We start from the raw sequence: 25,148 nt of genomic DNA on the forward strand, positions 1-25,148 counted from the left end.
ATTTAAACATAACTTGTTCGCCAGTGCCAATATGGGATCCCCCTACCACAATCTGAGGGGGAGGGATAGCTCAGTGGTTTGAGCAGTGGCCTGCTAACCCCAGGGCTGTGAGTTCAATTCAAGAGGGGGCCACTTAGGGATCTGGGGCAAAATCAGTACTTGGTCCTACTAGTGAAGGCAGGGGGCTGGACTCAATGACCCTTCAGGGTCCCTTCCAGTTCTGTGAGATAGGTATATCTCCATATATTTTATTATTTATTAAAAGATATGGACCTTACTCCTGAACTTAAAGGTCTTCAGACTCCACAGGCATAAGAGCAGAATCTGATTTAATGGGCCAAATTTAGCCCAGGAGTATAATTAGTCCCAGAGTAAAGCTGATGCAATCCTGACGAATACTGATCAGGAGAGCTGGTAAAAAAGATGGTATCGATTAGAATTCATGAGATTTGCAGAAATTTTGTCCCTTTTTTCTATATTTAAAATGTCAACAATACAAAAGTTAAAATTTCTGAATTTAAACATTTCAAACAGATCTATAGTTGATTGAAAATTGGAGGGGGTGGATTTGGGGAAAATGTAGACAATTTTTTTTTAAATGTCAAGATTTTAAACATTTTGAAATTTTCAGCATTTTGAAATATGATCATTTTATGCTTGCTATACTGGGGATAGGGCAGGCATTAAAGGTATATAGTCAGCATGGAATAAGGATTGGGAACAAGAGAAGCATAGGCTATAAAGGAGGCATTGTGGTTCATTGAAGATACCTGGGGAGAAAGGACACGAAGACCTGAGAGACGTACAAAAGAAGACAGTTGTGTAAAATCTGGAAGGGGTTTAAAAAAAGAACTAGATAAATTCATGGAGGATAGGTCCATCAATGGCTATTAGCCAGGATGGGCAGAGATGGTGTCCCTAGCCTCTGTTTGCCAGAAGCTGGGAATGGGCGACAGGGCATGGATCACTTGATGATTACCTGTTCTGTTCATTCCCTCTGGGGCACCTGGCATTGGCCACTGTCGGAAGACAGGACACTGGGCTAGATGGACCTTTGGCCTGACCCAGTATGGCTGTTCTTATGGGCAGAACTTCAGATGGAAGCAATGCCTGGGAGGTAGATCACCAAAAATACTATTCTAGTTCAGGGTTGACGAACTTTTCCATATTGTTTCCTCCATGTTACAATAGAATTTAAAAAACTGGGCTCTCTTCCCATTTAGCCATAAAGAAAGAAAGGACTGAACCCTGTTAATTCATACATTTGTAGATTTTAAGGGCCACAAGGGACCATTCTGATAATCTAGTTTAACCTCTTGCATAACACAGGCCATAGACATCCCAAGTTGAGAACCCATGGAATATTATTTAAGGGCCCATCCTGCTCTTATTAAGCCCTTCCCAGGACCTATAAAAGCCATAAAATGTTGGGGCAGTGAGACTACTAGTGTTTTTTGTTTTTTACGATGTAGCAAGTTAACAGCACTTTTGATTATTTATTACCTGTCTTTGCATTTCCTATTTTTCTTGTATATACACTTCATACAGCACAGCTGGAAGTGGTGGGAGGAGATGGACTGGAACTGAATGCTTGCTTAGAGTTGCATTCCATCATTTAAGAGATCACATAGCTCATTTTCTCTCTGGGGTTGTATCATCGCAGACCACGTATATTGCCTAGGGAAGAAAATAACTTTCTTGAAAGATGTTGTTTTTTAACACACACAAGACACAAAAACATTTTTGACACCAAACAAAGATCCCGAGTTTCATCCTCTTGCCACAAGCTGGAAAATAAAGCTCTGTGCTTAATGATAAGTTAGCTGAAGAGTTTGTTGGTTTGATTAGATCTAATAAAGATAAGCAGTGTGAGAATAACAGTGTTACTTGGCATTCATATAGCACTAATCTACCTAGACATAAAACCTATCTTCACAACTCTCCTTATTAAACTCTTGTATTATGGCAGTGCCCAATCAGGATCCATTGTGCTTGGCACTGAGTGAGAGACAATCCTGCTTTGAAGAGCTTGTAGTCTAAATAAGTCTAAGACAAAGAGTGGGAGAAGGGAAGCATTATGATCCCCATTTTACAGATGGAGATGTGGAGCCCAGAGAGGTTGCATGACTTGGCCATGGTTTCTCAGGAAAGCTGTGGCAGAACCAGGAAGTGAATCCTGAGCTTTTCAGTCTCAGTGCTTTAACCACAAGACCTTAGGAGACGGGAGGTCAATAGCAACAGTGTGCTTGTGGGTATGAAATATACCACCTTTTCCCCATGGACAGTCCATTCCTTTAGCCATATACTCTTACGTGTATAGAAATTAAACAGGTTTGCAAATACACCATACAGCAAATTGTTTCGCATATCATAAGAAATGCAGAATATCCATATGAGATGTTTTGACATTGTCAGAACTTTCCCTTTTTTAAATGAAATGTGAGTGAAATTGACCTGATTTCATGAAGCATTTTGATTTTGATGGAAGTGCATATTCCTGTGGAAAATGGTTCCCTCAAAGTTTCTCCAACCAGCTCTATTAGTCACTTCTTAGCTGTGGTTTTTGGTATATGAATCTCAAGGCACTGAATGGGAACCACATCTGAAGTGTCAAAGCTGGGATTAGAACTCAACAGTTCTTCGCTGTCAGGAGTATTTTCTCAATACCCATGTCCTAGTCAGTTTACTCTTCAAATCACATCTTGCATAGTAACTCTTGCAAAATAACTAGTTGACCCATGGGTAAATTACAGTACCAAAGTTTCTTTAGTTTGTGTGCCTATATAATGCCATTACAGAATCATAGAATATTAGGGTTGGAAGAGACCTCAGGAGGTCATCTAGTCCAACCCCCTGCTCAAAGCAGGACCAACACCAACTAAATCATCCCAGCCAGGCCTTTGTCAAGCTGGGCCTTAAAAACCTCTAAGGATGGAGATTCCACCACCTCCCTAGGTAAACCATCCCAGTGCTTCACCACCCTCCTAGTGAAATAGTGTTTCCTAATCTCCAACCTAGAACTCCCCCACTCCAACTTGAGACCATTGCTTCTCGTTCTGTCATTATGACTCTCTACTTAGCGAATACCCACCAGATAATGAAGGCAGAACAAATTCATCTGGCTCAAGAGAGGTCCCTTATATTTTAAATGTAAATTTCTGTCTCAACACAGTATTGCTTAATGACAATGTATTATTCTGGAAATTTCCTGCCTCCCGTGCAAACCAACTTTCGTACAAATAATAATAAAGTAATTTAGGCCACACTGACGTTTTGCTACTTTCCCAACAGTGCTTCTGCACAAGCTGAGCAGAATATGCTCTCTACAAAAACAATTCTTGAACAGCAGGGCAGATCCTCTACTGCTGTAAACTGGTGTAGCGCCATTGACTTCAGTGCATCTGTGCTACTCACAGTAAGGGATCAGAGTTTACATGAGCAATTAGAGCCGCAGGCAAGCTGTCCTTGCACATGGAAAGAAACAGCACGTTTTGTACAAACAGGAATGGATTACGTGCTCTGAGGGAGCTGAATTTCCACAGAGTAATTCCATTAAGGCTGGAATTCAACCCTGTGAGAATGGAATCAGCACAACGCCTATGCAATATTTCAATTCCACTTGAACAGTATTTTATGGACTTAAATGGTGCGTTGTGTCAGTCCCAGCTACATCCTAAAAGATATGCTCTTTATTTCATCTTTGACAATGTTTAAGCAATAATGGGGATCTCACCATTGACTTCATTAGGCTTTGGATCAGGCCTGCATTACTAACATGTTTGAGGGAAAAGGTGGGTGAGGTAATATCTTTTATTAGACCAATTTCTGTTGGTGAGGGAGACAAGTTTCTTGTCTCTCTCACCAATAGGATTTGGTCTAGTAACAGAAAATTACCTCACCCACCTTGTCTCTCTAATATCCTGTGAGCAACACAGCTAGAATAACACTCCATACATAAGGAAAAGGGTTTGCAGAAAGTTTTCATGTTTTGAAAAATGGCCTCTTTTCAAAAATGAAACTATCTGCAAAGAAACTCAACACGAGAGAGAATTTCTGTTTTGCATAATTTTTTTTTTTTAACAGAAAGGCTTATGGTTACAGACTCAACCTAGGACTCAATTTGGGAACCTTCCAAGCAAACCTGGAAAGTCATTTTATGATTTTGCATTGAAATCATGCGAGGAAACATCATAGCTTCTCATGATGGTGAGACATGACTGAGTTTTCCTTTGTGTTCAGTCCACACAGGTGCCTGCCTTTGAGTGGGTGGATTTGAATGAACCTGAAATTAAAAGAAAATGTTTCTATGGCTATATAGTAAAAACCGCTGAAAATGTCACAAACCCTAGTTCTCGAGGATTTATAACCTATGTACTGTAACTATATATTGCTAGAGTGCCATTACTGTAGTATCTGGGCACCATATTTTGGTTAAGAGACCACTATTGATCTTACTCTGTGCTCCCAAACTATTAGGTTGAGTCATTTTGCTCCACTTTGTTACCTACATTGTATTTCCCCTGCACTTATTGCAGTGTAATTCCCAGTTAAGAGCAATTTTTGATTTTTTGGATACATAATACATATTCCTTCATATGATAGAATGGCTTTGCTGCATTGTTTTCGTGTACTACTTAACATCACATTGTTGAAACAAACAGTAATCCTATGTAATGGTCTGGAAATTAGAAAAAGAAAGAAACGTTTCACTGAATTACCTGGATAATTCAGCACTTGACACTTGATAAATTACGTTTACTTTCAATACATTGGAGCTCATTATGGCAGATGGAAGTTAAAAGCAAATGACAGTTCTTGAAACAAACCAAGGAAAGATGAAGTTTGCTGAGTGCCTGAACTATTGCTAAGTAACTCCGTGAATCTTTTTAATTTAGTTCACGTATATTTTATGACAGTTCAGTTATACCACGTGGAGCCTATAATGAAGCAAAACCAGGCACATATACATTTTAAATACAAGGAATCTATTATTAATTATACGTAATTTATTTCTTTTGTACATCAGCCCTGGAGACTATGGGTAGAATTTTCAAAAATCCCTGGGTGACGTAGGCACTTAGAAGCCCATGTCCCATTGACTTTCACTGAATCCAAACAAGACTTTGGTGCTTCTTGAAAATTTAACCTAGGGCAACAGACACTTTAGCAATTCTTAGCGACTGATACTTGCACTAGCAAATAGCGGGTTAATTCAATGTACTGTATTTGCCCTTCGACTTTAAAATACCAACAACACACAAAACTGATCAACCTGCTCTCACCATTGGACAACACACTCTCTCCGTCTCAGTGATGCAGTTCAGGACCTTTGGGATGACCTGGTTTTGCAGTTCTAGCACTCTGCATATTGTACTCATTGCTTGTTACAAAAGGCGAGTGACCTGGAATAAAACACTCCAGAAACTCTGATGTTTACTAATACAGCAGAAAACCACCTCCCAAGCTCCACTAATGGCTTCCAATATGAGGTGTCAGTCCTAATATTCTGACGACCTATCTAAAACATACAGGTTTAACTCTGAAGGGATTATCCAGTTCTATAGGCTTTAAATTGGCTGCAGGGCAGCTGAGTTATTCTAGTCATGTAGCGGGGATCATTGTAGCATTGTTCCCTGATGGATTCAAGGGAATTACATACAGGAAATCAAAGATGTAACTGGAAAACAAAATTAAACTAAACTAATAGTCTTCCCATGAGAAATCAGTTTGTATTTCTAAACGTCTGGATGCATTTCTGTCTGGAGCATAAAATCAAGAGGCAGCTCCTTTGCTGGTATATATCAGCACTGACTCCACTGGAGCGCTGTTGATTTACCCCAGCTGCACATCTGGCCCCACGTCTCAAGGACACGTGTGTATAATCAGCATGTTTGGCTGTGAGACTTTTGTTCTTCTCAAAGGATACGGTAATGCTCGCACAAATGGCCAATTTGAGGCTGCATAAAATTGTCTTGGTTTCATTTCCTTGGGCTAAACAAATGGCCCCTTTTAAAAATGAAGTGGGAAATAAATATATTGAAGGAACGACAGTGCAATTTGTTTAAAAATCAAATGCAAAGCCAGGGTCAGATCCTGTGAGGTGCTTTGCTGACCCATTGAAGTCAGTGGGAGCTAAGAGTGCTCAGCATTTATTTAGGTGCCTGTGGCTCTTCTCAGGTAAGTCTGCCCCTCTTTCCACTCCCTTGTAACCCAAATGCATCAGGGACCCTTAACAGAGCCTCATCCCCTTTTTCCTGCCAGCCACAGACCTACCGCATTCAATTGCTGTGAGCATATTTTCATGCAGAAGTGCCTTTTTGCAGGTGCAATCCTGATCTACATATTCAAGAAGCCAATTATGGAATTTTGTAGGCTCACTGGGTGTGGGTGGATTTTGACAGAACCAACCCCAGTTCCATACAGGTTTGGAAACGTAACCTTTGAAATCCAAGCCTCCAAGTTGTCTACGTTTTAGCTAGGTTTCACAGGCTGAACTGTGTATGCAGCCTCGACAACAATCAGATGCTTCTGAGTACCAGGATGTGCATTTTCATAATAGCACTTAACCTTTTATTTTGCCCTAGCGGCTCCATCATCATTGTTTTTATAAAGGTGGCTGATTGTACTGAACTCATTGCAGAGTCAACAAGATGCTTTTGTGACAAGTCAAAAGAGATGCCTCATGAATCTATGAGTAGGATGAGCTAAAAATGGCATCCCTATGCTCTCAGCTTCTGCTGAAAGTTTCCAAATAATTTCCCAAGGTGGCCATCCTGCTGCCTAATTCTATCTTCCCTTTTCAGGAGACCCTACTGCAGATTGCTCTCAAGTAGCACTAAAATATCAGTGAGGTTTTAGTGCATGCGATTTAAGAAAAATAAATCATAGGAACTTAGAAATTGCTATGCCTAGTCACACTAGTGCACTTTCTAGTTCAATATCTTGTTTCTGGCAGTGGCCAATGCCAGTGAAAAGAGCAACAAGTCCTGAAGTGGGCAATTATAGAAAACCTGTCCACAAGAGAAGTTTCTAATTCCCTCAGTTAGCGTGTAGCGTAGCAGGTATAAAGATCTGGATCTGAAATTTCCAAGAGTTTAGGGTGGTTAAGATCTGGGGAGCTTGGTTCAAGTCATCATGGCTAAAATTCTGGTCCCATTTTGCAAGTTTTACCATTGATGTCCATGGTGCCAGGATTTGCCGTATTGATGAAGAATTATTTGCTATAATCATCATGTATTATTTGCAATATAGTAGCACCTACTGGTCCCTGCAATGGACCAGGACTCCATTGTGCTAGGTGCTGTACAAACACATAACAAAAGTATAGTCCTTGCCCCAAGACTTTGCAATCTAAGTACTCTTGAAAAAGCAGGGAATTTCAGGTTTCAGTTAATGCTTTTTATTTTTTAAAATGAAATCAAGCTCTCCTGTTTTTAGTGTGACTCAAGGTATTTAGTGTTTTCCTTAAAGACACTGTTCCTAGAATCCTGTGACAATGTGAGGATCTCAGCTTTCAAACAAAAAATAAGGACGTTTCTCACCCTCATGATTGTGGAGAAAAGCTTGAAAATGTGACCCGAATGCACCTTAAAGGCTCATATACCAGAAGGCAAATAAAAAGTACCCACCATCGATTATTTTTTAAAAAGATCTCATGATTTTTAGGCCAATGTCATGAGTTTTATATGCTTGGGGTTGGGAATACTGCAATCAACAACATATTGCATGAAACCAGATTTAGTGACTCAGAACTCCCAAACTGGGTATGTCTTCATGACTCTTTCTAGCCTACTTCCTGTTAGACATCTGCAGTGTCCACAAATCACACTATGATACAGCAGAGAGAGTTTCCAGATGGATTGGCGTCCAAACTTTTCCAAAATCCAGAGGTTCTCAGATTCAGCGGTTTGATTTCTCCCATTCTAGACACATGCCAGGTGTGAAGTAGAGTAAAACTTCCCTGAAGTTATCAAATCTGGGGTTTTGGTTTCTGCCTTGACTAGTATAAACTGAATTACATTATATCCAAGCTTGCAGTAGTACAAAAAGGGTTTACAACTGATTTGAAATTCCCCTGTAGCTATTCTGAAAGCAAACTGAACCAGTCTCTGAGATTCATATGAGTGTAAATCAACACCTTTATACTCCCTCACTGCAAGACTGTCAGACACAAAATGGACAGGACAGTTCCTACAAGTAATAGTATCTTAAAATGCTTCAGGAATTCTTCCCAATAATTCTGTGGTGAAATGTGAATTATCTGTGTAGTATCACCACTGTCTTCTGCCTGCGGAAGACGGGCTAGAACAAAGAACTTTGCTTGACACTAAAAATCATGGACTGAGTAGAGACACTGGATTTTTGACTTATTACAACAATTGATAACCCACTAACAGCCGCCCCCAACCTGCCTTTTTTGTCTCCCTTTCTTTCCCCCTATGACTGGAGGGGTGTTAGTGGGTCACCTCACCTTAAACGATCCCTTGAAATATGTGTTAACTACTTATGCTAACCAATCTGTTCCACCTTGTATTTAGCTGCGACATTTTTGAGTAGGTTTCCCAGACCTAAGGAAGGGCTTTATGTAAGCTCAAAAGCTTGTCTCTCTCATTGACAGAAGCTGGTCCAATAAAAGATTACCTCACCAACATTGTCTGTAGAACATAGTTTCTCAGGGCAGGTCTACACTACAGGGGAAAATCGATATAAGATACGCAACTTCAGCTACGTGAATAACGTAGCTGAAGTCGAAGTATCTTATATTGAATTACCTACCGTCCTCATGGCGCGGGATCGATGTCCGAGGCTCTCCATGTCGACTCCGCTACCGCCGTTCGGGTTGATGGAGTTACGGAGTCGACAGGAGCGCGTTCGGGGATCGATATATCGCGTCCCTTTCTTTGTGGATAGATTGGTGTGTGGGGAGTTGGAACACCTTGAAACTCTCGTCTGTTTTACTATGGGGTTCACCATCTGGAAAAGATTGGGAACCACTGGGCTAGAAGATCTCACAAGTCTTTTCCATCTTTATCGTCTATGATTCATAACACTTTCTATTGCTTAGCAGTGAATGGTTTCTGAGCTCCCTCTCGTGGAAGATGTATTCTTTGCAGTTTAAGCTTGTGAATTTCTTCCCTTTTGGCTTTTCTTCCTGCTTTTCCAGGCATTTCTTGGGAAACTATTCCACTGCTCCTTTACTTCTAAATTCTTTTTGGGCTTTTTTATTCACCACATCAAGCCCATTCCTGGAGCTCTTACTCCAGACCACCTCTCATTGAATAAGTAGAAGGTTTGGACGCTGTACTTGCGTGTAGATATAATCTTAAGGGACAAAATACACTCAGAATAGGGGATGCAGAAAAGTCAAAATGCAGCAGAGCTGCTGCATGAGGTGTAGGCAGCTCCAGAGCAGGTGATTTTTAGATCGCCAGTGTGTACTGAAACTGAGATTTGATCTAGCAGCCCCTGCATAGCTGATTGTACTATGACGACAGGAATTGGAGAAAGAGGACCAGGTTTCCAGAGGGGGCGTGTATTGGTCAGGAATCCATGTTGCCAACTCTCATGATTTTATTGTGAGTCTCCCAATATTTGGTGTTTTTCATAAGGCCCTAGCTCCTGCACTCACAGGACTATATGAGAATATCATCTTTCAATTAAAAAAGATTCTAGCCTTCATGAATGCCCAGAAAAACTGACATTTGACTCAAATGCACTTTGGGACTCATTAACCAGAAGTCAAAATAAAAAGAAACCAATTAAAAATATATGAATTTTAAGCCTCTTCATTTTGGGAGGTGGGGGAGGGGGCTGGAGTCATGATTTTTGAATGCATGGAGTTGGCAACACTGGCTTCTCGGCATATTTAGGAAAACTCTGTTTCTTACAGCTCTGCCCTGCTGCAACAGTTCTTGGTAATGAAACAGCCAATGAGAGCATCCACAACTATGCGGAACCATTGGCTAAAATCCCCTGTCGAGGATGCGGTATGGGCATGTAAATTATTTTCACAGGGCTCAGTTTACCCATCAGAGTAAGGAGTGCAGAAGGGTCCCAGTGCAGCAGAGCTGCTACACATGGTGTAGGCAGCTCCACCAGAGGCACATAGGAATCTTGAACCCCCCATGTATGGAGTTTGCTGGGGCACAAAGTCTCAAGCAGTAGTGGGGGAAGGGCTGTGCCTCTGTTCATTCAGGTTTTCACACAATACCACCGAATGCTTGAGTTTTTTGTGGGGAGTCACACACTCCGCCCTTACTGCTCCGCCTGAAATTTCTGCCTACTCCCACAGAATCCTATGTGTTTAATTATCAGTAAAATAACTTTAGAAGTATCTATTACTTAATCAGGGGCCACAGAGTTTCCACAAGGTTGTTACCTTTAAGGAAGCTTACAAAGGTCCTAAACCTGAAATCCCTGCTATGGCTTGCCTTGAGACATCAGGGTAGAGGGCTGGGTCACAGCCAAGATTAGAACTTGGGAATTCCTGGCTCCGTGTCTAGCATTCACATCCGACCTCTCTATGCTACAGGAATGGCAACCATTGTTCATTAAGGGTCTGATTCTCCACCACCTTGCATCTTCTGGAGTCATTTGTACAAACCCACAGCACAATGGAGCCATAGCTGGGGACACTCTGCCACTCAAGTCTCTTTCAGGGCACAAGTTTGTATTTCAGACATTAACCCTAGGCAAAACATCAAAGCAAAAACAGTTCCTCTGCCCACCCAGGGCCACAGCTACCAAAGGCTCTCTCAACCAGGGGCACCAGAAGGACTGCAAAAAGGTAGTGCGGGGAGCAACCCAAACATTTAGAAAACCTACTGAGCAAGGCTGTGCCTGTTACTTTAAGCAAAGCCATAATAAACATATTATTGCTAATTCTATAGGCCATATCTGCCAATTGCTCACAACAGGAGTCACAAAAAAACCCCGCTCACAACAATTCAACACAATCTCAAAGAGCAATAAATAATAAGCAGTGGTTAAACAGGTAACTTCTTTGAGAACTATATTCAAACCATTTATGACTATTGCCATTACTGAGCAGCAATTAAAAAGAAAGTGAAGGAAAGGCCAGATGTCACAATGCAATCAGTTTAAATGCTTTTACTGGGGCTGTTTACTTTTTAATTATTGCAACATAGTTTAAAACTTAAGGACGAATACTAAAACATCTGAATTTTTTCAGCCATATCCCATGAAAATAATTGCTGGTCACTGCACAAAGCTACAGTATTAGGTACAACTACAATGTCAAATAACTTCCAATTATTTATTTTATGTCTCCTTGGAAACAAAACCTACATAAAAAAACATTCCAAAAGACATCCATATCTGATTACAGTATCAATATAGGCAATATAGGCTGCTTGGCATCAAGATTTGCAGAGTCATTTACCATGCTTATTAGCAGTAAGAGTATTATTAAAAGCAACTTACAGTAATGTGAAAGTCTGGGATTTTCCTTATTTCATCAATGTAGTCTTCAGTCTTTTCAGAAGGTGGGAATACCTTCCATAACTTCAACAACTTGTATTTGTGGAACTAATGGGAACTACATACAATTAACAAACAGTTCACATTTTGTCGTCTTCAGTGCCCTATGTCAGGAAGCAGTCCTAATTAAATCCATTTGTCAAAAAAGTCTCTCCTGGCATGAACATAGAATATCAGGTTTGGAAGGGACCTCATCTAGTCCAACCCTCTGCTCAAAACAGGACCAATCCCCAGACAGATTTTTGCCCCAGATCCCTAAATGTCCCCTCAAGGATTGAACTCATAATCCTGGGTTTAGCAGGCCAATGATCAAACCACTAAGCTACCCCTCCCTCTATGATAGTAACAAATTACCTGCCAAACTCTAGAAGATCCAAAATATCTGTGATGTCCTTGTATATGTGAAGAAACCTGAGATGGTTCTTCCTTTGTTGCGACATCATAAATTGGAGGTACGTTTTTATTCTTCAGAGTGCAGAAGAGCTTTGTTCCATGGTTGAATTGGACATAGGAATTGTCAAATAGGAAGAGCTTTGTTCCATGGTTGAATTGGACATAGGAATTGTCAAATTGGGTTTGTCAGCTTCAGAAAGGAGTGGGCATGCTCCCTCAGCAGCTCCAAGTATTTCCACAAAGGTTGCTAATTTCATCACTTTGTTTATGCTGGTCATCTTTTGCTCGTACATTTTCAGCAAATCCTTCTGAATCATCAAATAAAAGTGTAGGCCGTCAAAAATCAAAGTTACCAGCATGTAGATTACAGATTTCATTTGGAATTTCGAAGAGATCGCCATTGGCTTCTCAAATTACAAGAGTCTTGGTTTGTTGAAGTAATTTCCAAGTTTCCTGATTAAGCCTCCAATACAGCTCACCTATTACAATGCCAAGCTGTTGAAATAATTGTTTATGAAAATATTCTTTAGCAGTTTTAAACACCTATGGTGCACTTCCATCATCAGCATATCATGGTAGCTGTTGAATCTATTTTGGCAGTACCTCCAAAGCGCCTGTATAAATTTCAGCAAATCATATTTCTGAACGGAAAACTATTTAAGTGTTCACGAAGGGTGGCAGGGAAAAGTCAGGGCAGGCTCAGCAGTCACACTCTGTCTGCAATACGTCAGCTACGTCCTCACAATTGAAAATACACGAAAGCAAACGTTCAAGTCCAAGGAATGCACTAAATTTTTCCATGAGAGAAATCAGTCTTGGGGGGGCTTTTTTCACTGCTTTGGTTTCTCCGCCTTGCGCGTGAGACCAGTGCCCATTGTGTGGAGGATTGCTTGATAATTGTTGTGCGGTGATTGTCGAGCTGGTGTTCTTGCTGCCTGCTGCATCACACACAAGGATTTTAATGAGTTAGAGCTGTCCGATGGGAATGATGCTTTCATGGTTCAAATATGGTTAGCCTTTTAGCAGAGGCTATGTTGTGGCCTTCATGAACTGCTTGTAATGCTTCTAATCAGACACCTTTTTGTTGAATCTTTCAATATAAGGTAAGGCTATGATTTAAGCAGTGAATTAACAAAGCTTTGGGGTTTTCTTTCTCAATCTGGGTTGCCACACCAGAAGTCTTTCCTTGTATTACTGTACGTTTTTGAGGCATAACCCCATTTGTAACGATACATCTTCAACTGTATTCAGTGGAGATATTGCATCTGCCTTTATGCAACCATGCAGTACTGCAAGCTCAATTATCATCAAAAAAGTTTACAGCAAACATGAGTTGTTCATGACCACTTACATCCCTGCTTTTATCAGTAACAAAGTATTTCTGACTGCTTGACTTTGTCTGTAAGTTTTCTGAAAACACCTGATGGTGAAGTTCTTTAATTTGTTCATTGATATTATCAGGTCAGGCATACTGATATTCCTTTTTCAACCACTGCTTAATTTCTTTGTCAAGTCTGTCTGTCTGTTGAAACAAGCTCAAACAACTTCTGAAAATTGCTTTCATTATCCACATGGCCCCTTATTGTTACAGATTCCCAGAGTCCAAGGCTAAAAGGGACCATTGTGATCATCTAGTCTGATCTCCTGTATAACATAGGCCACAGAACTTCCCCAAAACAGTATCAGAGATTGGCCTTCAGACAGCTCATCATCATAAGACACTGGATGCACTTGAGCAGCTCCAAAAAATCCAATAGGATTTGTAGCTTGCTTGACCGCTTGATTGTGTTGTAGCTGAATATCTACATTAACTTGGCTGGTGTAAGCATGTACTTTATAAACACATTCCCTGTGCTAGTTTGATTTGTTATGTACACCTAGTTTTTCAGCACAATCCTTCCAATTATTCAAGCCAATCAAAGCAAATGTGTCATGTCTGCATATACAAAAGCTAAGTTTCTTAACTCTGGCAAATCAACCCTGTGCAGCAGGCTCTCTTTCTTGTTTTATGGTGCACAAGCTCTGATCTATCTTTATACCAGTCGAAATAGAAAAATCTTGCTCTTGCATTGTTGCGAGATCCAGATATGCAAAGGGTTCCTAGTTTTGAAATAGGGACTCTTATGTTGTCAGGGTGTAATGGGGCAATGTGGCAGATCACAATTTAGGGATTAGTCGAGGGTTACCTACTGTTTTGTCGATGAATGAAGTTGAAGGCGAGTATTTCCCATATTTCATCTGAATATGAGCACCATAATTCCTGTCAGTAAGTATTATCAGCAACAGCAAGGATGGGACTTACTGGGTTTCAGAGCAGGGACTCTTTTGGCGTCTACCTCCCCCTTCACTGTGTTCTATACTTGAATGTTCAGTCAGCCTGAGGTGTAGCAAGAGGCTTGGAAAAGGTCCTGAGATCCATTTGCTCTTGATCGTGTTTTCCTCTACACTCACTTCATTTTAATTTCTCTGTTACTAGTCAAACTGTTTTACGACCAACATGCAAATATGAGTGGTGGATCGTGTAAGGACAAGCAGAAGTTCGAAAAAATGCCAGGAGAAAAGTTAAATATAAACTCAAGCTCTAAGCCAGCCATCAGAGGGAATCAATATGGCAGGGGAAAGAACCTCCTGAGAGAATAAAAGTGATGATGGGGGGAGGAAGGTCACTTCTTCTCTGCTTACTGGATGTGGAGTCACTCTCTTTTCAACAGAAAAACCAGACTTGTAACTTCCCCATCCAAAGAGGGAAACTAACAAGTTATCCCTGTGTGTGTTCTGTTCAGTAACATCCCAGCCAGTACTCAGAATCACATGCCTTCCTTTGCCTAGGGCTCAGCCTTTGGATCCTACATGAAGGCACAGAGCCATTTTACTGACTCACCACAGCAGCCAGATCAGATGGGGTTTCAACTCCATTTCAGGGATACAAAAGAAGAAAGAAGGTCTCTTTGAGGAATGGTGCTAGAAGGTGAGACAGGAAGGAACTCTGGCTATGGTTTGCATACTGCTCTGGTGTACAAAACAAAAGCTCACTCTCTTCCTGAGTTTTGCTATTAGGAGGGCGGGTAAAGGGAGAGGCACTGAAATGGCCTGGGAACTGCATCCATTCACACCTCCATCCAGAGCTAGAAAGTAAGTTCCTGGTCCCCTGAGAATGGTGATAAACAACCTCCCAGATGCTGAGCTGCCAAGTGAAAGAAACCCTTACTAGTGTGCTGGTTCCCTGTTTCTCAGCCCTAACCCCTTACCTGCCTGACCCTCCTTCCCCTCCCTTTAATCCTTCCTAGCTGCAGCAGTTTGAACTCCCTGGTCCATGAACACCTAACCCCCTCTCCCCAGGAGCTTCAGCCCTCAAGGGAGCCCCCCATGAGCCTCTGCCTCCCTCACCCCGCTCTTTACATTATCCTCCCCCTGCTGGCAAGCCCTCACCCTTAAGGGACAGTTCTGTTTTGCTCTCCTAATGGTCCTCACTACAAGAAGGAGCCTCCACAGTTTTAGCAGGCACAGGTGAGGGCCCGGCGTGTGCTACGACGCAGAGCTGGACCCGCCGCTCAGGATGTGGTGTGCTTCCAGCCCTGAAGGGTTCAGATCTTTAAAAAATGGGAGGGCAGAATAGCCCTTTGGCCTCCCATCTCTAGCACCTGTGTTTCCCCTAACACCCTTTCAATCCCTCGTCAAAGCTGAAGGCTGGAGCCCATCTCCCTCCCACAGTCCCTCTCCGCTGAACTACTTGCTCCCTTCCCAGCTGGATCTGATTATTGACCAGGGCTGGCTAGCAGCAGGCCTTCCTGCCCTTAGAAATGCAGACCACCCTGTTACAGTAGCATTTTATAGCCCCTTTTGCATTCACTTTGCACAGGTGATTGTGACTGCACAAGGTGCTGGGCAATGGAGAATCAGATGTCAAGTATAGACAGTATTGCCTGCTGTATTCTAGATCTCAAACCTTACTAAAATGCCTGCAATGAGACCTGATCCCCCATAATCCCTTTGTGTTTGAATGACAAATGTCTCATTAAGCATCATGCACACTGATCTAAAAATAAAGATCATTCATATTTGAAAGCGGCACGTATTGGTTTTTTCTAAACAAAGTGTCATATGTTTAGCTGTCCTGGGGTTTTATTAATGAGCAATATTTCATTAAAAGCTAATTGAAACTCTAGGCAGCTATTACTTAGAAATAGAGATGCCAAATGTGAAATCGGAAAGCAGGTGAGCAGAAAGCATAACAACTGTAATTATTTCATTGGGAAGTGGAAAGAAATGGGGTGGGAGGGACACATATTATGCCCCTTACAGACATCTAAATACAAAGCACTTAACTCACGAACCTTGCTGAATATTTTCATCCATTGTGTTGTAATTTACTGACCCTGCCTGTAATTTCCTTGTTTTAAGATTGTATTCCGAAAAGTCGTCTTGGCCCAATTCTTCTCTTGACATTATGGCTCCCATGATGCAAAAGGGTCATGAACCTGAGGCATTCTGCCACAGGAAAATTCCCCCAGCCTACAGGGAATGATTCCCTGGGTAGTGCCGGGACCGTGTAGAAGTTCTGCAGTCCCTGGGGTAGAGTGCATGGCTGGAGGAAAGAGGACATGAATGTTGCTGTGGTCCAGCTGTCCCCAGCTGCCCGTCAACTCCTTGGAGCTCTCTGGTGCTAGTTGTAATTTTAAGCAGCCTTGAGATTTCTCACCTTATTCCAGCGGCTGCATAAGTCACAAACTAGCAAATACGAATAGAATACGAAAAATGCAAAGTTGCTTGAAGCCACATTTAAAACAAAACTGGCACTAAACTATTTTTATACTAGAGCTTGCCTTTATTTAGCACCTTCTATCCAAGGATCTTAGAAAACTTTAGAAATGTTAATAAATGTATTTTCACAGCAACTCTGTCGTAGGTAAGGTTTCCCCCACTTCAATTGCAGGTACACTCAGCCACCAAGACCCTGATCCTCAGAGATATTTAGGCATGTAACACCCATAGAAATTAATGGGAGGTATGCACCTTTGAGTGTCTGGGACCAGGAGATTATATCGTAACTTGCCCGGTTGATTTGTTCCCAGATCACTGAGGCTGATCTGGGAACAAAGATCTGCTGACTCCCAGTCCTGAACTTTAATTACTAGACCAGTAGTTTTCAACCTTTTTTTATTTGCAACCCCCTAAAATTTTTTTAATGGAGGCGTGGACCCCTTTGTAAATATTAGACATAGTCGGCAGACCCCCAAGGCCTGCAGACCACAGGTTGAACACCACTGCACTAGACCATACGTAAGCCACCAAGAACAGCAATCAGAACATTTAGTCAACGTGAAACCAGTTCTAATCAAAATCTCAGGAGGGTGACTTCATCTTTTATACTCCAATAGTGCCTACCAGCCCCACTGGAGATCAGAACCCCATTGTCTCAGGCGCTATACAGCAGTAAAAGGTAGTCCCTGCCCTAAAAAGCTTATGGTTTAAATAGACATGATGGGCAAAAGGTAAGAAGGGAAACTAAGACCCAGATCCTAAAAAGGTATTTAATTTATTTCCCACTTCCCCTACGGGTTTAGGTGCCTAAATACCTTTGAGAATCTGGGCCTAAATGCCTTCCCCAAGCTCACACAGATGGTGAGTGGCAGAGGTGAGTACAGAACCCAGGTGTCTGGAGTCCCAGTTTGAAAACCGTGGCCACAACGGGAATTTTAATTTCTATCTTCCTCCAGAAGGTAGTATTAATTACCGTATATTACAGTAGAGTCCCCTAGACACTTCCTTTTACCTAGACTCCCCCATCAGACACAGACATCTTACTGAAGAGGTAATTGAAGAAAAAAAATATTGTTTGTGTTGTGATATTGGGTCAACATGATGGGAAAGCAAGTTCACAGCTAAGAAAGGAGGGATCTAATTTGGAGACGAAGCAGGGAACTAAATAAAAAAAAAGCTTGAAAAACTAGTCAGATGTGAAATCTAAAACCCTACAAAGCCAATTGGACAAGAAAAATGACTATGACATGTTGGAATTTGATTTTGTGACATTCTTGTTGGGTGCTGAAAATGAAAGATGAAAGAAGCCTGTGTGGTAATGTGTAGGTAAGTCAGAAACATGTACTGAGAACTAAGCTAAGATCTCTTCATTTCATTATTGCCATTTTATAATCTTGCATTAACAGCTGTAATTAGTGCCAGGCCATCAGCTGTTATTGAAATGGCTGAAACTAATTAGGCACAAGGTTTTTATGGGAACGAGTCTGTTGGCCTGAAAATTTACAATGACTGTTCTTCTGAAATGATGAGTATCAGTGATACTTCTAAAACTGACAGCAAAAGCATGACAGCAAAATGTCATGGGGGATTATGGTTGTTCACCCTTTTCTTCTGAGATTCTCTGATCAGTGCTTGGATTGTAAGGTCACCTGCAGTGATCTCTGTGAATCAAATGCCCTGATTGTAACACCCTGGAAGTCCAGATCTAGATAGGGTGACCAGATGTCCTGATTTTATAGGGACAGTCCCGATTTTCGGGGATTTTTCTTATATGCATACATATTACCCTCCACACTCTGTCCCGATTTTTCATACTTGCTGTCTGGTCACCCTAGATCTATAGCTGAATTTAGCAGCTTCCACCCATCCCTAGTTATTTTTAACTTTATCTATGGTAGGTAAAATCCCTCATGGAAATAATGTGTTGGGTCTGACTCTTGATCTCATTCATATCTGTTCTACATGTATATAACTCCACTGACCTTAGGGAAATTATTCCTAATTTATACATGTGTATAACAGAGCAAGATCAAGCCCACAAAAATTGAAGGCCTAATTCTCTGAGGTGCTGAGCAACCCCAATTCCCATGGAATTCATATACAGCTGAGGGAAAATCAGAGCTAAGATCAATGTTTGTAGATATATCTTCTTATTTAGGGCCCAGCACTAGAAATTACCAAGCATTTTGTTCTCCTGCCGAAGTCAACAGGAATGGGGGTGTAAGGTGCCTGGCAGGTGGTACTCAGTCCCACACAGGATTGGACCCTACTACACATGGCTTGAAACCTTATTAGCACATAATCTGCCTCTACACATTTTCACCAATTAACATCTCCAGGAAATGAAGAGGTCAAAATTAGGCCATGACTCTGTTCTCAGAAGCACTGGGTGGATGGGAGGGTAGTGATGGACAAAGCAATTTAAGGAAATAAAAATTCAATTTCCCAGCCCTGGTCAAGGCTTTCCTTATTTGAACCCGATTGGAACCTTCTGGGTGGTTGCAGAATGTCAGGTTTCCATTTTCTCTCTGTGTCCGCATTATTTCCCATTGTTCTGCAGACAGCTTCAGTTTTTTATTTCATCTGGGCATGGAAGAGCCAAAACACTATGCAGAAAGTCAGATGTTAAGTTTCTATAGCCTGGCTGAAAGTAGGAAGTACTGAAAATCGGATGAGAAAGTCTGCTCTTTAGAAGTTTTCTGCCCGGTTTTACAGATGCAAGCGTCTTGGATAGTCCAAATTGGCTTTTGATAAGAATCTCTAGACTTTTAGGTACATAGTTAAACTGAACTTGAATTCCAGACATCTATACAGTATTGATCTACTGCAATCCAAGAGCTAAAACAATTCTACTACAGTTAGACTAGAGAGAGTGTAGCACTTTGCCTGACACAATCATTGTCTGAAATCCTAGCTTCAGACCTAACACATAAGTTTTGTGTCTCTCTCTCAAGAGAGCCAACATCTTCTTACTCTTCTGTCACGTACGACTGCTCTCAACTATCATTATACTTGCACAAGTGTCACGGCTATCAGCTCATTTGATGGTAATGAATTTGCAGTCACATATCTCCTCAATGGGTTCATCTCCTGGAAATTCATCTTTCTAATTTCTCCTGTTCCGAAGCACCGCAGAGTTATGAGGAGTTTAAGTGTCCATCAATTAACGTCAAAATACAATGAAATACCTACGGAGCTGCATTTGACATCCACTAGAATGCCAAATGAGTTCGCTAATGATCAATCCCTCTGCCATGAGAGTCCCAGGAACTCATGATGATGGGACATTTAGGCTCAATTCATAAAATATGTATGGGACCATTCAGTGGGGTTTTGCACTCTGTGGAGTGAGAAAAGAAATAGTGATATTTGGGTCATGAGACTAAAAACTTAACTCTCTTCTCTGCCTTTGCAAAATTAAAAGCCCAACTCCCATTGACTTTTAATGTGAGGTGGGAGCCTGACTGCTCTTTATGCCTTTTTAAAAAGCTCCCTGTAAAGCAGCACCAGGCTTATAAGGATTCCTAAAGATGTGCTGGGCTTGATTCTCCAATGGCCTGGTGGTTAACCCAGTGGTCAACCCAGTGGTCAGGGATTCCTTCTATGTTTGGCCACAGGCAGATCATGGATGAGTGACTTAGGCCCAGATCCTCAAAAGGCATTTAATCACCTAACTCCCATTGATTTCTCTCTTTCTTTGCTTCCATTCCCATCTGTGAAACGGGGATGATAATATTTCTTTTGTCTATATAGTTGCAAGGGAGCAAGCAGGAGTGAGGGAGCTGCCTGCAGGATACCTGAAGTCTGGAGCAGGCTTGCTAAATGAGCCAGCCAGCGACACCTGGTGCAGGGAAGGAACCTCAAGCGGCTGGTTCCCTGTAAGAGACCTGGCCCTAGGCTTGGTCTGTTTCAATGATTCTATAGAAAATGTCGCTGGCTTCTCATGTGACTAGAAGAATAATGATCCTTCATGTAATTTAACGCTGTTGCTGCACATATGTACAGTCATACTTCATACTGTTTATTTCTTCTGGCTAAACGGTGTAGCTTAATATATTATGGTGTGTATTGTAAATGGGATGCTATAAAGCAGAGAGGACAGGCAATTGACTCAACACTGCGGATAGACTCTGAGCTTGTACATTTCTTGACTTTTGGTCAATATAATATACGCTGCCTTAAAGTTGCATTAGCATAGCCTGTTTGCATTGATATAGCAACACTAGAGCAAAGCCCTACACTGTCTCGCAGAATATTGAATGTTCATGTAGAGAAGATAGGACTTGTGCCAAACCCCTGCAATGCCCATTGAACTCATTGGGACCGATTCTCCACTCCATTGTACTGGCATGAAACCAATGTAACTCCACTGAAGTTGGGTCCATTTAACTTCAGTGGGAGTCCTGGCCACTAACCACCTATGAAAATCAGACTTTTGAGGTCTCCTCTGAAAGACTCACAGGAAACGTCAGCTCAACTCATCGGCCTCAGAAGCACAAAGGGATGTGAACTATTGGTTCCAGGGAACTGGGGAATGTTAGACCTCATTCTGGGGATCTGCGATGTGAGACCACTCAACTAATCACATTAGAATTTGCAAAATTCACATGCAGTATTTAACAGACATCTCATTTCAGATAGTTGCTGTCTATGCCTCCAATGGCTCTAATCTCATTGCCTTCAGACATAGTTTCAGTTAGTACAGCCTTGATTCATCTAAAGCAAAATTTCCACTATCCAGCACCTGCCACAGGCAGACAATCTCTATGGGCTTCCAGCTTTGGTTCTTACAGCTAACAAAGCTTGTCAACAGGAAATTCAGCTGGGGTGTGTAGATCTTTTAACTGAGATCAGCAGGAGCTTTGACCAGAATGCTGTGTGGAATGGGAAATGTCACTTGAATTTCATGTGCCTTAAAGCTAAGAAGGATGCAAAGCTTTTTCATTTTCCCTCAAATCCTGATTCTCCAGAGACAACAATGTAGACTCCTCTGGAAAGCTACTTTTAGGATTTTCAAAGTTAATTAAGGCATTAACAGGCATGGTAATGGGAGGACATTTGCTTAACCATGTGCTTTCAAGTCTGCTAAGTCTGGAGGTGAAATCCTGGCCTCGTACACACCAGTGGGAGTTTTGCAACTGACTTCAGAGGGGGCCAGGATTTCACTCTCAGTGTTTCGATAGTTTTGGATGAAAATCTGGACCCATAGTCTGGTTTATTTCTGACATTAATATCGCTGCACCCATTCACAAGCCAAGCCCTATGCACTGAAGTCTACGGAAGGGCTCTCATTGATTTCAGTGGGCATTGGAACAAACCTGTTTGTTAGACCTTTACTTATAATCTATTTTTCCCCTCCCATATTATATTGGGGCCTGAATGTCGGTAGGGAAGATAATTTGCCTTTGAAGCACCATGGCCAGTGATGGCATATACGAATAAACAAATAATAATAGAGAGGCTTAGGAGTAACGCTGGGACAACCAGTATGGAGAGTGTATCTCTCTCTCTCTCTCTCACTCTCACACACATGCAAAACACTTGGCTAGCGCCAACTCCCTTGAACCCAACTTTTCTGAAGACTTCTCTCTCAAATGTCCATTTGCTCAGTTGCCTCTGCATTTCCCTGGCAGGGAGAAAAAGAGAACACACCAGGAAGTTCACTGTGGACCTTGCTATGCCAATCTAATTACCCTGGAAAGCATTCAGGTACAGCGGTAGTGGCGGGCAAAACCCTTAAGTAAGTAGATAGATACAAGAGGGGCTGTTTGTGTGGTATATACGGACTGACTTGAAGCGCCACGTTTCAGAAGAAAGCTTGTTTCCAGTAACTGTTCTACACAAATTTGCTGACTGAGAGGATGGGATAATTCGAAGCTTCAGCTAAGCATAGAACCAGCCAAACCAAATCAAAACTCTAAGGGTCAGCTGGTGTAAATCAGCATAGCTCGACTGACCTCAACATATTGTGCCACTCTGCAGAGGTACCCATGGAAACGATGACAGAGACAGTGGGCTGGCTCCAACAGGCCATATGTTGTTAATATCTAAACCACAACCAGACAGTGGAGAAAGAATGCCAGAGGATGTGTTCGATCTGAAGCTGAATACCTGATTTCAAAGAAGCAGATATGAGCCCTATGTACAGATGACTGGAGTCACTAATAAAACTATATGAACACAAATGGGCAGGAATACAAAGGCCTAAGGGCACCGGAATGGGAGCGTTGGAGGCCATGCCCCCCCCCACTTTTGGAAGTGGGAGGGCTATGCTTTCCCACTTTTTACCGGCCATAAGGATGAGCAACAGGGGGGAGAGGCCTGGGGGTAGGGCGGCGCCAAGGTGGGGGCTCAGGAGAAAGGGGCAGTGCTGGACAGAGGCTTGGGGGAAGGAGCAGCACGGGGGAGGGGCCATGGTTTGGGCACCGGTGCCCCCCCCCCACTGTTAGGAAGCTTCCGCTGCCCCTACTAAAGCCTAGTTATTGATGATCCTTAAAGTAGGCAGGTTACAGAATAAATAGATTAGAATTATTTTGGGTCTCCGGACATCTGTGGTAATCTCTTTAGCCAGGGACCATTCTTTCACAGGGAATTCTAAGACTCTAAGGATACGTCTACACTGCAGAGGGGAACAGCCCGCCCAACGTGGGCAGACAGACTCGGGCTAGCTCCATGCGAGCCAGCACACTAACAGTGCGGATGTTCAGGCACCGGGGTGGCTTGGGCTAGTCACCTGAGTCCAAGCCTGCGCAGACTTTTGGGGCTGAGCTTGGGTGCCAGTGTCGCAACGTGAAAGAGCTCCTGGAGCTGCAGGATCTCATAGGGAACAAAGCAGGGAATTAACCCCCAATAAGAAAATGTTGTGATTAATGACCCAGAGGGAATATTACATAGGTGTAATGAGTCGATCAAAAGATACATCTCTAAGAATGGGTAAATAATGGTCATTTTGCTTGTGTGAGGGGGGGGCCTAAAATTTTTTTTTCACCGGGGCCTGAACCCGCTCTCCACAGCCCTGATTAAAACAGAGTGCAAATACTTAGCAGCCACTGTCTGACACTGATTCAAGTTAAGGAGCATCTCTCTCTAACAGTTGCCCCATTAACTAAGGTGGATTTGCTAGCGGAAGTTTATTGTACACACTTAAGGGTGCAATTTACCCCTGCACAGAGGGTCAGCAGAAGAGCTATATACCACTGAAGTCCCATTTAATGCCTCTAAATAGGCTTAAGTGATGCATAGGCTCTTATGCTGTCTCTGTGCACAAGGGTGAATTGTACCTTGATGAGAGCATTGTCTTAGGCTGTCACTTATCTTTGTAATCTCTTTCCATAGCAAGGGGATAGTAGTCAACTTTTTGACCCTGTGTTTCTAGTACCACAGTATTTTCCTAGCAAACCACTGCTTACAACAAGTTTACAAAAAATTCTGTCAAGCCATCAGGAAAGGCTAATTTTATTGTTTTGATCTGCAGGATTATAGGTTGGAGGTCCAAATCTGGCATCCTTTCACAAAAACAAACAAACAAACTTGTTTTCTAAAAAATGTTTTGAAAAAAATATCCTCAACATTTTTGGATGATAAACCAATGAAATGAAGTTTGTCTTGGCTTTTCATATCCAGTTTTGGTTTGTTCCCTTCTTTCTCTCATTTTTGTTGTTGTTTATTTTGCCACTAAAAAAAAGAAAGAAGAGGAGGGATGAAAGAGAGAGGAAGTGAAAAACAAACATCCACCTACCCACTAACTGAAAAAAACAAAGACTGAAAACAAAACCAAAAAAGTCTGTTTAAAGTTTTCAATTTTGTGGTTTAAAAAGCAAAACATTTAAAAAATTTATAGGGGAAAAAAGACCACTTTTCATCAGCCAAAAGGTTCTAACAAAACAACTTGCCCATTTCTACTGCAGGGCACCAATGGCCATAGTTATCCACAAGAGATTTGGCTCTAAGAATTTTGTTTGGCTGCATCTCTAATGCAGACTCTGCCTTTGGGTCTCTAGGATTGCAGCACCTATAATTTTCACTACCAGGCATATTTTTATTTCAGAAAACAGAAGTTTAGAATGACCTTCCCCCTCTTGTTTTAATAAAGTCTTTCTTGATACAACTTTTAACCATATTTTCTTTCCGACAGTTCACCTCTAGATGGCACTTGCATACCACAAGAGCCAAAGAGGAAAATGCGCTGTGACAGCAGGGGTCAGCAACAGGACATAAATCTAACTAAAATATACTAGAAAGTTTCTAACTCACTTTACAGAAGAAGAACTAGTTGTTGGAATTATTTGGCTGCAGTCAGAAAGGAAAAGTTGCTTTTGTGTAAGTTCTTCCGACCATATTTCCTTTGATCAAAATAACTGCTGGGAGGAGCGGTATTAGTCCTTAATAACTTTTATGGCTTCCCATCAGCACAGTATCTGAGTGCCTCAGAAACATAAATGATCCCCAAACATCCCCATGTATATAGGCTGAGGCACAGAGAGGTTAAGTAATTT

The 25,148-nt window shown here is 41.8% G+C and overlaps 1 long non-coding RNA gene across 1 annotated transcript in view; it reads right to left on the reverse strand.

Moving 5' to 3' along the window:
• Window positions 1–1,511: 1,511 nt before the first annotated feature.
• LOC123362836 overlaps window positions 1,512–25,148 on the reverse strand; it is a 430,380-nt gene continuing 406,743 nt past the window's right edge. Inside the window, exon 6 of the long non-coding RNA XR_006576592.1 lies at window positions 1,512–1,677. This is a non-coding gene — a long non-coding RNA (uncharacterized LOC123362836). The remainder of the gene's footprint in view (window positions 1,678–25,148) is intronic.

The sequence above is a fragment of the Mauremys mutica genome, chromosome 2, assembly GCF_020497125.1.
Source record: "Mauremys mutica isolate MM-2020 ecotype Southern chromosome 2, ASM2049712v1, whole genome shotgun sequence".
In the NCBI taxonomy this organism is placed as follows: domain Eukaryota; kingdom Metazoa; phylum Chordata; order Testudines; family Geoemydidae; genus Mauremys; species Mauremys mutica.